Source organism: Bidens hawaiensis, unplaced genomic scaffold (assembly GCF_021521415.1).
Source record: "Bidens hawaiensis isolate Kalapana, Puna unplaced genomic scaffold, B.hawaiensis_p1.1 tig00000697_1, whole genome shotgun sequence".
Classification (NCBI taxonomy): Eukaryota; Viridiplantae; Streptophyta; class Magnoliopsida; order Asterales; family Asteraceae; genus Bidens; species Bidens hawaiensis.
In genome coordinates, this window is record NW_027491041.1 from 1,377,139 (window position 1) to 1,390,943 (window position 13,805).

Sequence of the window (13,805 nt, forward strand, 5' to 3'; positions counted from 1 at the left end):
CAAAAGAGTGTATATGAGTGTGTGTGTGTGTGTGTGTGTGTGTGTGTGTATGTGTGTGTGTGTGTCTTATGCGATCTAAACCACTTCTATATATAGTTACTGTTTTGGGTAAAAATCAACAAGTGCAATTTCGTAACCAAATTAGTAAGTGAGGTATGGTGCTTGATTGAAATGAACGTAGAAATGAAATGACACAAGGATTTGTTGCGAGGAAAAAGCTCGTTATCCTGAGGATAACAAGAAAAAAACCCCGGGCGGTGAAAACTATCACCACCAGTTTATTAATAATAAAAAACAATTACAAGTGTTGGAGCTATCTAGATCATGTTACAATGAGCGAATACTGCTAAGCATCGAGTGCTAGTGTTGTGTGTCGTTGTTGTGTGTTTTTATCCAGAGACTAGCTCTATATATACTGAAATAAACTAACAAACATGCCTATTAATCAGGAAACCTAGATTAATTCAAAAAGTAGCCGTTTTCTCCTATTAAGCACGTTCCTTAGGCGGTTGCTTGAGTGGTCCGAGTCTTTAGGAAGATGTGTGAACGTTGTATGACCTGGTACACATTAAAGAAAAGAGGCTGAATCGTTAGTACAACAATATATTAAGGATACATGTTGCTTTGGAGGATACTGTATCCTGAAGTTATCCTGAATACATCGCCTGTTTAGGATACCGAAAATTCGATGCCTAACAATTGTCCCCAAAATTGATGGCTGTAAAAAATGGTTTACAGCTGTTGATTTTTTGAATTTTGAATTTGCAGATGAAGTGGATAAGCTACACGTGTTGACCATCCGGGAATTCGTCAGAGCCTCTTTGTTATCCTATATTTATCTTGGATATATATTTCAAATCTTCATCCGATCATTATCCAGGCAATCTTCTTTCTTTCTTTGCCCTTCATCTTCAATCATCATGAGTAAAAAACTCAAGCTATCCGACATCGAGGATTTTGCTTTGCAAAACCTCCTCAAAGATCCTTTCAACGAAGTATGTACCTTCAATGACACGGATATCGAAAGCCTAAAAGCGAAAGGTTGTTTTCCTCCAAAAACCATCTTTAGACCTTTTGACCACTCGATCAGATCTGACATGGTCTCAAAATCTTGGATTTGTTTTCCTTTTCTCCCATTCAAAATTGGTTTCAGCTTCCCTTTTCCCGCTTTTACCACCGATTTCTTCAGAAGGACTGGCCTCAGTTTTATCCAGACGATACCTATGGTCTAAAGGACCTTATATGTTCTTGAAAAGTTGATTTCTGATCATGCCCTTGACTTTACTCTTTCAGAATTAGCCTATGTTTATGACCTCCACAGCCACAGTTCTTCCTGATACCTCCTTAAAACCAAATCCGATCGAACCCTCCTTATTCTGAGGAACACTCAGAATAAAGACCAATGGAAGAAACAATTCTTTTTTGTTAAGAGGGATTCTCTTCCAGATCCCACAAGCCTTCCGTATCATTGGGTTACAAAATGTAGGATACATTATGCTGAGATGGTATGCTGAAGAGTTATATACTATGTTTCATTTCCTGTCTTTTTTGTAGCTTTGAAATTCTTTGAGATCGCCCCCCCCCCCCCAAGTAGCCAAACTATCAGCAAGGTGAACTCCTTTTTTTCTCATTGACGAAGAAGAGAGAACATTTTATCTTCAGTCAAGCTTTCAAGACGATCAATCCTGCTTGGAGGAGTCTCCATCCGACATGTCTGGTAAGAAAAGACTACACGTTAGTCATAAGAATTAAAGGTTTAAGGATACTGACCTGTATTTGCATAGGTAAATCCGCTGCTGTATTCGGCCTTGAGGAAATTGAAAGCATGGTCTTGACCCACAGTGCCGTGAAGAAAGAAGTTGTTCCAAACTCCCTGCCCAGGCCAGAAAGTAGCAGTGCCAAGGGCTCAAAAAAGAGGAAAAATCAAGAGTTCTCTGACTTCACCCCCATGCATGACATTGACTTCCAAGAGGCCATGAGCAAGACACAACAGGTATATGTCTTTCATCATTATATCCTTATATCCTTGGAATAACTTATGCTGAGAATTGCTTATCTTGATAGGGTCTTGAATACCTCTCCTCCAGGTTTGCCACTATAAGCCAAGAACTCCTTGAATCCAACACCCGTGTTGCCTAGTTACTGAAGATCGAGACTTCCAAGACCAGCCTTCTGGAGAAGAAAACTAAAGAGCTTGAAGATTTGAAGCAAGAGCTCGCACTGGCTAGGAAGGAGCTGGTTCATATGGAGGCGGACAACTTGGTGAAGATTTAGGAGGTTATGGAGTGGGCCAAGAAGTCAGCCGCGATCTCAATCTTCCAGTCCAGGCTTAGGATGGCTCAGGAGGCTAAGGATGCTGGCTTGGATACTCCCTTTTGGGATGTGGCAGCATGGGAGAAGATCATGGCGGAGCTGAGAGGGAAGATTGTGGAAGAGCCGAGGCCGAGCATGGTGGAGAATGTGGTTGATGAAGTGGTGAAGGCGGTGGCTGGTGAAGCGGTGAAGGCGGTGGCCGGTGAGGATCCACAGGGCGATGATGGTAATAAAGAAAAGGCTTGAGCCCTGTTTTTATGTAGGTTTTTATTTGTGAATATGGTTTTTGGGTGGTTGTCTGTTGAACAATTTTATTTTCTGTCTGCAAACAATTATATTTAGGATAATCTGACAATATGGAAACATAGGTGGAGGGATCTTGAGTTTCAAGACGAAGCCTATGTTATCATGTGGTTTGACATTTCAACGATGCCTGGGTGGAAGGGTCTTCCGCTGTTGAGAACGAAACCTTGGCATTGTTCTTAATTTCCTGCACTTTGTTAGTATTAATATAACCTTTTGGCTTTATCTCGTGTTTTGTTTGTGTGATGTTTTAGATAGATTATCTTGAATTGTTTCAGAATAAAATATCTTAGCATATCATATCCAGAAAATATTTTTAAAACTCGTTGCATTTTAGAATAAAATATCTTAAGCATAATATATCCAAAAAATATTTTTAAAACTCATTACATTTTATAATAAAATATTTTGAGCATAAAATATTTTTATAACTCATCGTGTTTTAGACTAAAATATTTTAAGCATAACGTATCCAAAAAATATTGTTAAAACTCATCTAGATAAGATTTGTCACAATTAAGCCGAAAGATTATACTTTGATAATAAAATGTATAGTAAAACTCGGTGTAAAGGTGTACATTTGCAGTAGGTACTTATAGATTTAACTAGCTTACATATGATGTCCCCAAATGCTGAGTCTTTTTGCATCATGCTTTCAGAATTTGTGCTACCCAAGCTAAAAATAACTAAGTAGCATCTTTCCACTTAGCGACTTGGCCAATCTGTGATCTAGAAAAATCAAATTAGACAAATCTTGTGATAAATCCTTTACTGGTGACAAGGCCTTTTCTTAAGAGACATGAAAATGTCTAAACCTTAGATAAAACTAGGGAAAGACCCAAAATGTGAGCGACATGAAAATGCTGAAACCTTCGATAACATGAAAATGTTATAAACCTTAGGAACGTATGTGTGACACGTCTGCCACTTATCTTGAGGATCCGAACTATAACCAACAACAACAGGATTATCAGCCACTCTTCATGGTCTGGTCCGGCCATCTCGAACTATAGTAGAATATCGTGCGCTCCAGGCGGGGTGCTACCCAATTCATCAAAAAGGTGAAGACCTTTAAACCTTAGAAGATATCCAAGATATCTCATTCGTGTGGGAGGTGATCAGCCTCTTACTTTTGTCAGGATACCGTATCCTTAGAATATCTGCAAAATACTGAACTCTTGATGAGGGGTGGGTGTTAGCCTTGCTAACCCCTCCAATGCTTAAGTTAGTAACTTGAATGAGGGATAATATGAAGATCAAGGATATAAGAATTTAAAGATAGATCAGGAGACATACCTTTATCCAAAAGTATTGGAGATGTGAACATACCAGTTGAAGATACTGGTTGAAATATGCCTTAAGATGTATAGCATTCCAAGCTCTTGGTATAGGATCACCTTCCATAGTGATTCTGTAGGCTCCTTTTCCTGCTTCTGAATCAATCAAATAAGGAACTTCCCACTTTAAAGCTAGTTTTCCATCTACCGGGTTGGTGGTATTTTGAAATGCCTTTCTTAACACCCTCTCCTACTTGGAATCTTCGAATCCTGATATTCTTGTTGTAGGATTTGGCTATTCTTTGTTGATATGCTGCCATTCTGATCTTAGCAAGATCTCTGAGCTCGTCAATAGTGTCTAGATCTTTAGTAAGGCTTTGATTGTTGGACTCAGTATCTTGCATGCTGGTTGATGGTTGGGTAAAAGTTAGTTTTATATATTAATTAGTTATATTTAGGTTAATAAATGAATGAACATTGTTACTTCAAGCATTGTTATGTGTTTTCAGGACCTTGGAAGTTATGGATCTTATTGAGGATATTTACGGGCTTGGAATGAAGATGTAGAAGTGAGAGATTGGAAGTGCACGCATCACGAGGCATTAAAGAGAAAAAAATAATATTTCTGGTGAAAGTGCATCTTCGCGCGTCGCGAAGATGCAGGAGGGACAACTTCGCGTATTGCAAAGTTGCAGAAATCAGGCCCGACTATTTTGTCCTTCCCGCGTCGCGAGGGAGCAAGCCAAGTCATCTTCGCGATACGTGAAGATGCTTAAGTCGGCAAAAGTTAGGGTTTTTCACTATATAAACGATTTTTCGACCCTATTCGGCATATAACAACTTCCAGAGGCAGAATAGAGAGCCGATAGCAGTTTCCGACCATCCCGAAGCTTCCGGTTTGTCATAAGATCTTATGTTCATCAAGATAAGTACTTTAACGATTATGTAGATGTCCGGCTAATCGTGTGTGTTCGTTCTAGGCTAAGGTTTTGTGTGAAATACTGTTGAAAACATATTCTTATGCTTAATGAATAGAGCTTGATTGATTTATATGAAATTGTCTTGCTTAATTAGTTATTTGGTTGATTAAGGTTTGTGTTTGCAATTATTGAATTTTGTAACGTTTGTTTGGTTATTCATCAACATTTAGGGTTTAAGCTCTTGTGTCATTGAACTAGAATCATCAAACCTTATCATTGAGTTAGTTGTCCTAGACATAGAATTGACAATTGTGGAGTCCGGGTTCATTTGTGTCAACAATTCGGTTGAGTTATCATTTGTCATCATAAATCAAACCATATGACTAGCAATTATTGCAAAACCAAAGACGAGAAAATTTGTGATTAACGTATGGAAGACATAACCCAAACCTAGAATGAATGTTTTTTATTAATATTGTTTACAAAGTCTTTTTAAGTAACCATTAGTTTTAATTACATCTTTTCTAAAAGTGCTTGGCATCGTCTGTCTGCCTTAGTTTAGTAATTAATTTAGTCATATTAAATTAGCACTTTCCTTGAGTTCCTGTGGAGACGACCTTACTTACCCATACTTATTATAGGTATTTAAGTCTTAAAATTGATTGTTTGAGTAGACCGCGATAGCCTACGTCACTGGTTCTTGTTGTGGGGATCACCATCTCGGTAGGGATAACAGCTTCGGCTCCAAACACCGAAGAGAAAGGTGTTTGAACCGTTGCATTTTTTGAAGTAGTCCTATCAGCCCAAAGTACGAACGACAATTCTTCAATCCATTTTCCTTTCTTGGACCCCAACTTTTTCTTCAAATTGTTGATGATGATCTTATTGCTTGATTCTGCTTGACCATTGGCTTGAGGATGTACTCGCGTTGAAGTTATCATCTTGATTCCCCAACTTTCACAAAAGTTGGTTGTCCTGCTACCAATGAACTGTGAACCATTATCACAAATGATCTCTGTCTGGATACCGAATCTTGTCAGGATATTGCGCTTGATAAAGGAGATCACTTCTTTCTCCCTAACTTGGACAAATGCTTCAGCTTCGATCCACTTGGATAAATAATCTGTCATGGCCAGCATAAAGACTTTTCCACTAGGAGCCTTGGGCAGCTTTCCCACAATATCCAGTCCCCATTTCATAAATGACCACGGGGATATAATAGGATGTAGCGGTTCAGCTGGTTGATGCAGGATGTTGCTGTGTCTTTTACAAGCATCACATTTCCTGGAGAAATTCATTGCATCCTTCTTCATTGTTGGCCAGAAATAACCTGTTCTTAGTATCTTGGATACTAAGGCTCTACCCCAGTGTGGTTTCCACAATCACCTTCGTGTATATCCTTGAGGACTTCTTGTATTTCATGATGTTCCAAGAACCTCAAGCATGGACCTACAACAGATTTTCTATATAAAGTATTATTTAGGATAATATACTGGGTTACCTTCATTCGAAAAGCTCTAGGATTTTCTCCTTCCGGGATCTCGTTATCCTGGAAATACCGTATTATGGGACAGGTCCAGGATACTGGATTATCTTCAAAATTTGAAGTATCCATGACTTCGTGGTTATCCTTCGTTCCTGGGGTCAAGATGTGTACAATAGGTATCTTGATGTCGTCTGGTATCTTAAGGGGTGATGCTAAATTTGCTACGGCATCTGCTTCAGCGTTTTCTTCTCTAGGTACCTGTACTATATTAAACATCTCGAAACACATAGCTAATTGTTTAACTATTTCTAAATATTTTGCTAAATTTCTGCATTTACTGCATAAGAACCATTAAAATGGTTAGCTAATAATAAGGAATCAACATAAACCTGAAGATATCTGACCTTCATATCCTTGGCTAATTGTAATCCTGCTATTAAGGCTTCATATTCAGCCTCATTATTAGTAGCTTGAAATTCACAAGATATAGATAGAGGTATAATGTCCCTCTGTGGCGATTTTAGCAGGATACCTAAACATGTTCCTCTTATGTTAGAGGCTCCATCTGTTGCAAAGTCCTATTCTCCTTGACGACCAATTGTTGAACTTCTTTTTCTACTTCTTCAAGAATATCCTGGCTAAATTCAGCCACAAAGTTGGCAAGTGCTTGAGATTTGATGAATGCCCTTGGTTCATACAAGATCTCGTATGCACTAAGTTTCACAGCCCACTTTGTCATCCTACCTGACATTTCTGGTTTTCTCAAAACAGCCTTAATAGGATAGTTAGTTTTTACATGAATAACATGATTTTCAAAATAATAACTTAATTTGGTGGAAGCCATTATAAGTGCAAAAATTAATTTTTCAAAATAAGAGTACCTGGATTCGGCATCTAATAGGCTTTTACTTACATAGTATACTGGATGTTGTTGACCTTCGTGATCCTTGACTAGGACAACGCTTATTGCACTCCCTGAAAATGCCAAGTAAAAGGATAGTGGTTCACCATTAACTGGCTTCATCATGAGTGGTGTTGAGGATAAGTATTCCTTCAGAGATACCAGCTCCTTTTCTTGCTTATCTCCCCATTCGAATTTCTGATTCTTCCTTAGGATATCGTAGAAGTCTTTGCACTTCTCTGAAGATCATGAGATAAACATGTTGGGAGTTGCTATTCTTCCAATTAACCTTTGGACATATTTGATGCTTCTTGGTGATTGGATATCTAGGATAGCTTTGATCTGCTCGGGGCTTGTTTCTATTCCCCTTTTGGTGACCACGTATCCTAGGAATTGGTTCTTATTGCATCCATGCTTGTCCCCATGTGCTCGATCATCCTGTGCTCGTAACACTTGGTTAAAACTTGTATGATCAAGCTGTTTGCTCGATTGGCAATCCATGCTCGATAGAAGAATACTCTTGCTCATTGAAGTGTAGCTTGCTCGAAGCCTTAACACTTAGAAGAATTAACCATTTAAGATTCTGAAGACCTTGCTCAAAGTAGTAAAACCATGCTCGATCGTCTACGCTTGCTCAAAGTCCATGCTTAGCCGTTTTCTGAGGAGGTTGAGAAGATTCCAATCTTCCTATCAAAAATCCGACTCAACAATCTCCCCCTAGATTGGAACACGCTCAGATGCACCAAAACATACCTGTATAGAGTTACGCATGTATCAAACATTAAAGATATATCATTTAAGAACATGTCAATTCATTACATTAGTAGGAATTCTGCCTCTTGGGCATTACATATTAAAGTATTTACATCAAGTACAAATTAAACAAAAATTACAAGATAAACAGAAAGAAAAATTAATCATCATCTATCCCTTTTCTACTATCTTCTCCTCCTGCTCCCTGTATTAGATCTTTCTTTCATTCTTTTGACAAGGGCTGCCTTCTGTTTAATCATGTCAAGTTCTACGGCATCAAAGGAGTCATATGGAAATTTGGCATCAATCAAGTCTTGAAGGTCCTGTGGATGCATAAATTTGAGATCTTCATCATGTCTTATCATTGCAATGGGTATGCCAGACTCATTTCTCAATGAGATTGAATCATTGTGCTGATTGTAAGTTATGTACGTGATTCTCCCAAATTGTTGCACCATTGAGTTTGGCTCCTGCATCACTTCTCTCATAGCTAAGCATTCTTTTAAAGTCTTCATTTTACCATGTGAGCTGCTAGCTTGAGACTTTTGTTTCTTTTCTCCCTCACTGCCTGACTTCGTATCTGTCTTCTCCTCTGTTGCAAGGATAGGAATCCTCTTTCTGCTTATTCTTTTATAAATTTTGAGAGATCATTTCTTGATTGACTGGATAGCTGACTTCTGATTTGATTGTCATGCAGTGTCAATTCAGCCATCTTTGTTAATTGTTCTCTTGTAAAATTTCTCAAGTCATATCTGAAAATGACTAGAGTTTCTTCATTATCTTCAGTAACAACCCTCAAGCTCTTGGATCTTTTGTCGAAAAAAAGATGTGTGAGCAAATTTAAGTTTCTCGGTTGCTCAGGCCTCACACTCTCAGACCTTGGGGTTCGGCTCGAGCTCCCTTGCTGAGTTGTCTTTAACTTGTCGAGCCCTTCCTCTACATACCATCTCTTGATAATCTCATCAATGTGAGCAATTAATCTTCCCATTCCAACGCCCTTCTTATGTAGAGCACCCATCATTTCGGCTCTAACTAATTCATCCATTTTTCTTCTATCCTCCTCCAATTTCCTTTCAGTTTCCATATACATTCTCTGCTCCCTTTTGTATATCTCCAGTAATTGAGCATAGGGCATTCTATTAAATTCCTCTTCAGTTATACCCTTGTCCATTACTAGATCCTTTAAGGTTTGGACTCTCTAAAGGTCTTGAAACCATTCTTTTGCTTCAGCTTCTTTCTTCTCAGATTCCACTCTCTCCTTTTCCATTTGCTCCTTCATATTCTTTTCACTTTCCCGATCAGCAGACAGTTTTTGATTTTTGTAGGAGTCTTTAACATTTTGAACTTTCTTTTTCTATTCATCCAGAGTGAGTTTGATCAGTGAATTGTATTCAAAACCATGAATTTGTAGGAATTGAATATCTTTATGTTTCTCCTTCATGGATTCATATTCCTTGTCATCATTTGTCTTTCTTCTTTTGTTCACTCTTTCAACCATGCTTGCCATGTCATCTACCAGGGCCTTTTTGTACAACTTATCAATGGAGTCAAAAGATTGAAAATTTAAGAATGCAGGCTTATATCCTGCCTTTATCATAAATTCTCTTCTTGTTTCCCTTTGTCTCCAACCTTCGGCTTCTTTGGCCATATCTTCTTTTGTTAGTCTTTGAAGGTATTTCACATCATATTCAAGACTTATCAAGTAAGCTCTATCTTCATTTTCCTTTTCAGCATCCTTTGACCCCTCATCATCTCATTTTCATCTTCTAAGTCAATTGTTTCTTCAAGATTATGGAGAGCCTCAATCATTGGTTCTTCATTTTTCAGATTGAGCCTTCCTCCTTTCTTCCAGTTTGTCCAACCTTCTTTTATACACCATTACTTTTACGGATTTTCGTCTTTTGGATTTTGGTGTTTCAATTTCAGTTGTATCCTTTCGTTTCAAAGATGATTGAGATGGAGTGGGAGTAATGGATTGATTTACTTCAACTTCTGGCCCTTCAAGTATGATTTCTTCATCAACTTATTCAGATGTCATAGATTCTTCTGGCTCATGGTCCTCTTCATCACAAACTTCATCTATAGTTGGCTCAGATATGTCTGTTAGCAGGAGTTGGCTTCTCTTCCATTGTTCTTGTCTTTGTTCTTCATGAGCTCTCCTTGCTGCAGCCACAGTTTCCGGTCTGAACTCATCAGGATGTAGGAGAATGTCAAAATTAGTTCTGAGCATGACTAACTGAGCAATGAATTTGACATAAATGTTCCGTGGCATCCCTGGTGCCTCATCCTTCTTAGGTTCTTCTCTTAATCCCAGACCAGTCTCTTGTTCTTTATCTGTCTCCATTTCAATATTGATAGGTTCAGTCTCAGGTAGTTCAGGTTCAATCACTATAGGCTCTTCATGTTCAGTTGTCACTGGTTCTTCAGTTGTGTCCTATTCTTATTCATCAACATTCATATTTTCTCTTAGAGCATCAAGTGTAGCCTTTATCGCCTCATCTGCCTCTTTCAACCTCCTCTCATCCTCCTTTTCTTTCTTTTTCATGTTTATTAGTGCTTCAAGCACTTCTTGAGGTATTTCCTCCTCTTCTCTCTCCAAAGACTCCAAATCTTCGTTTAATAGTCTCATGGCAGTCTTACAGATTCAACTTCTGCAACATCAGGATCAATCACATTCTCCTTGTGCAATATATCATCAGATTGAACTTTATGTTGGGGCAGGGGATGTAAATCATCATCAGTAAATGCAATCCCCTTACCCTTTTCTTTGCTTTCCAACATTTCTTCTTCAGTTTCCTCTTCTTCTTTATTCTCCCCCTCATCACCAGATTTATCATCTTCATACTCTTCATTTATTAACTTCAGTGCATCTGATGGTCCAACTTCCACTACTTCCTCATCAGAGCTTTCATATAGTTCTCCAATCACCTTTAAACTTTCTGCACCTTCAAGTTTCTCCCCCTGTTTTGGTGCATATGGGGTCTTCTCAACCTCAGATTGCCCCTCCAGGGTTCAAATCTTTAACAACGCCTCACTCAATGCAGCCTCCAATGCCGAGTTCCTTGTAGCTAAGATGTCATTCTTTTCTCATAACATGATGTTTTCAAATTCAAGCTTAGCATTCTCACAAACAATGTCATACAGATTTGGGCTTGAAGGTGGGGTTTCTTGAGTTGGCTTTGGGGCGGGTTCAGAGAATGGTTCAGATTCAGCAGTTTCTGGATATGGGACTTTATACGGTTCAGAAGATGGGATTGATTGAGTTGGTGGGGTAGTGTTAGTAGCAGGTTGATCTAGTACTGGGAAAGATGGTGGTGTTTGAATGTGTGTATCTTGAATGGGTTTGGATTGTTGAGGTGGTGAGGAATGAAGTGGAGATGTAGGTGGTGTAGGGATAGGAATGTTATCAGTTGGTTCAGTATCAGATAAAGCAGGTTCAGTTGTGGCTGGTGAGGAAGGAATATCGTCATTTACATCATCTAACTCAATAGAATCCGTGTCATCGTGGTAAACTTCCGGTGGTGGTGCGTCTGGTGGAGTTATTCTATTGAATGTTTCAGCAACATCTAATACAAACATGTGCTATAAATACATCATCATCCATTGGCTCTGTAGCTTGGTTGACTAGACCCACAACCTGTTCATCTGTCTCCTCATGTACCTCTACCTCTTCGTTATCTGCCACATGTGCAAATTGTTCAATCAAAGGCACATTTCCCTCAACAACCTCTTGTGCATCATCAGTATTATCAACAACCATGCCATGTCCACCCTCTGGACCATTGTCCCCATCATCACTTTGATCATCATCTTCTTCAGTATCACTATTCCCTAGGCTTCTAGGCACATTAATAGCACCTAGTGCTGGTACAAGCAACCATGGGAGCACATCCCATTCATCATTATCAACAAATTTACTCTGAGCATCTTTCATTCTTTTGCAAATGTTGGGATCCTGCAACCTCAAAACTTCACCCGCTCTTTGAAGATCAGGCAGATCTCTGTTTATTAAAATTTGTAAAAACCTTGGATACATAAGGAATCTTTGACCCTCTTCCTTCTCTGCATTGGACACCAACCCTTGAAACGTTAAAGGGTTGCTGATAGAGTATTGCTACTGTGAGAGTCCCAAGCTCTCTGCTCAATAAAGTCTAAGTCCCTCTCCTAGGAGATAAGGACTGGATCACATGATGAATCAGGAACCTATAGATCAATGGAAAACTTCCCTTTTGAAACTGTCCCTCCTTTACTCCTCCCTGGTAGCCCATAGTCTCTTAAAAGACTCTTAGTAACCTTGGGACTAAGTAAGATAGCTGAGCCGCAAAATTTTCATTAAGGTCTAGTACAGCTCTGATTGAGGCTTCTATTATCTCGATGTCATGATTTAGAACCGATGCCTCAATTCTCTCCCCGTTGACATCACTGGCATAGGTAGCAAACCTCCAAAAATCCGAAATGTGGTTCCTGTATATTGTGGGATTTTCAGTTAGTGCCACCCTCAGGTTGGAGTTTGCCAAAAAGTTTATCATAGGCTCCAATTCTCGGTTGTCATCATCGAGCTCCAACTGAGCGCACATATTGTGCCTCTTCTCGAATTTTAAGGCCATCAGTTCTGCAAAATAAAAAAATATGTTAGTACACAGAGTTGCAGAACTAATAATCGAAGATGAGTAGATGATTTTAGTGTCTTCAATAACCTGTTCCGTAGTAATATGCGTACCTGCAAAAACAATTAAACAGTTAGTCCGTAAATCAATTTAAAACCCTAATTCCGAAATCGGTGTGACGATTATCGAATAACGATGTCTTACCGAAGTCGAAACAGACCTAACGGCGGTATTCGAAGTAAAATTGAGCAAGTATTAGAGTAATCGAGAAAGTGGAAGATAACACGAGCAAGAGGGTTTTTGTGGTTAGGTTTAAGAGAGGAAGAAATATGTGAAAAAGTTTCTAAGTCCCCCTTTTATACCTGACGTTTGGGTGGTACAGTACCTCGATTTGTCTTCTAACACACGACAATTGTCATTTAATTTCAAATTTAATGTACCTCCTTTGCTCGAGTATACAGCCAAAACAACAGTTGGCTCCCACTGTACTTGAGTACACTGTACAATCCCTGCTCGTAGTACTTGGAATCTGATTCATTTGAGCATGATACTCGAGGCAATGTGCTCGAATAGACTTGTGCTCGATGCCTTAGCCAGAGATGTTTGATCATAACATGCTCGAGTACTGAGTCATACTCGAGGGTTTGTGTGCTCGACCGTACTTAACAAAATCTTAAATATGTAAGCCTGAGTCACACCTGTAATCTAACCCTACTCGAAGATGCATCATGCTCGAGATACTTAGAAATCTATCATGACAACATCCTATGCTCAAGATGCATTCTTTGAGTGTTAGAACCTTTGCTCGACTAACTTAGATTGCTAATACTCAATGTGCTCGATGTACTCTTATGCTCGAAAGCCTTAGCATATTAAATCATTCCTATGCCTGTACTTGAACACGCAACCTAAGTGTTCAGCACACAAATTTGCTCGAACTACTTAAAGTGATCCATTTCCTTAAGTTCGAACGGTCATTCTGAAACACCCAACATACATCCATGCTCGAAAACTTATGTCTTACAGTACATCATGCAATCATACTTGAAACACATAACATCCATTTTCACATAGTAGTGGGTCTCGTAAGTAAGATGCATGCTCAAAACACTTAATAGCAAATTTTCATGTCATTAGTATGCTCGAAGGTAAAATGAATGCTCGAAACACTTGATAATTCATACAAGTCTCATAAGATGCTTGACACAATATTATCATGCTTAGTAAGCAAAGTTCTTCTGCTCG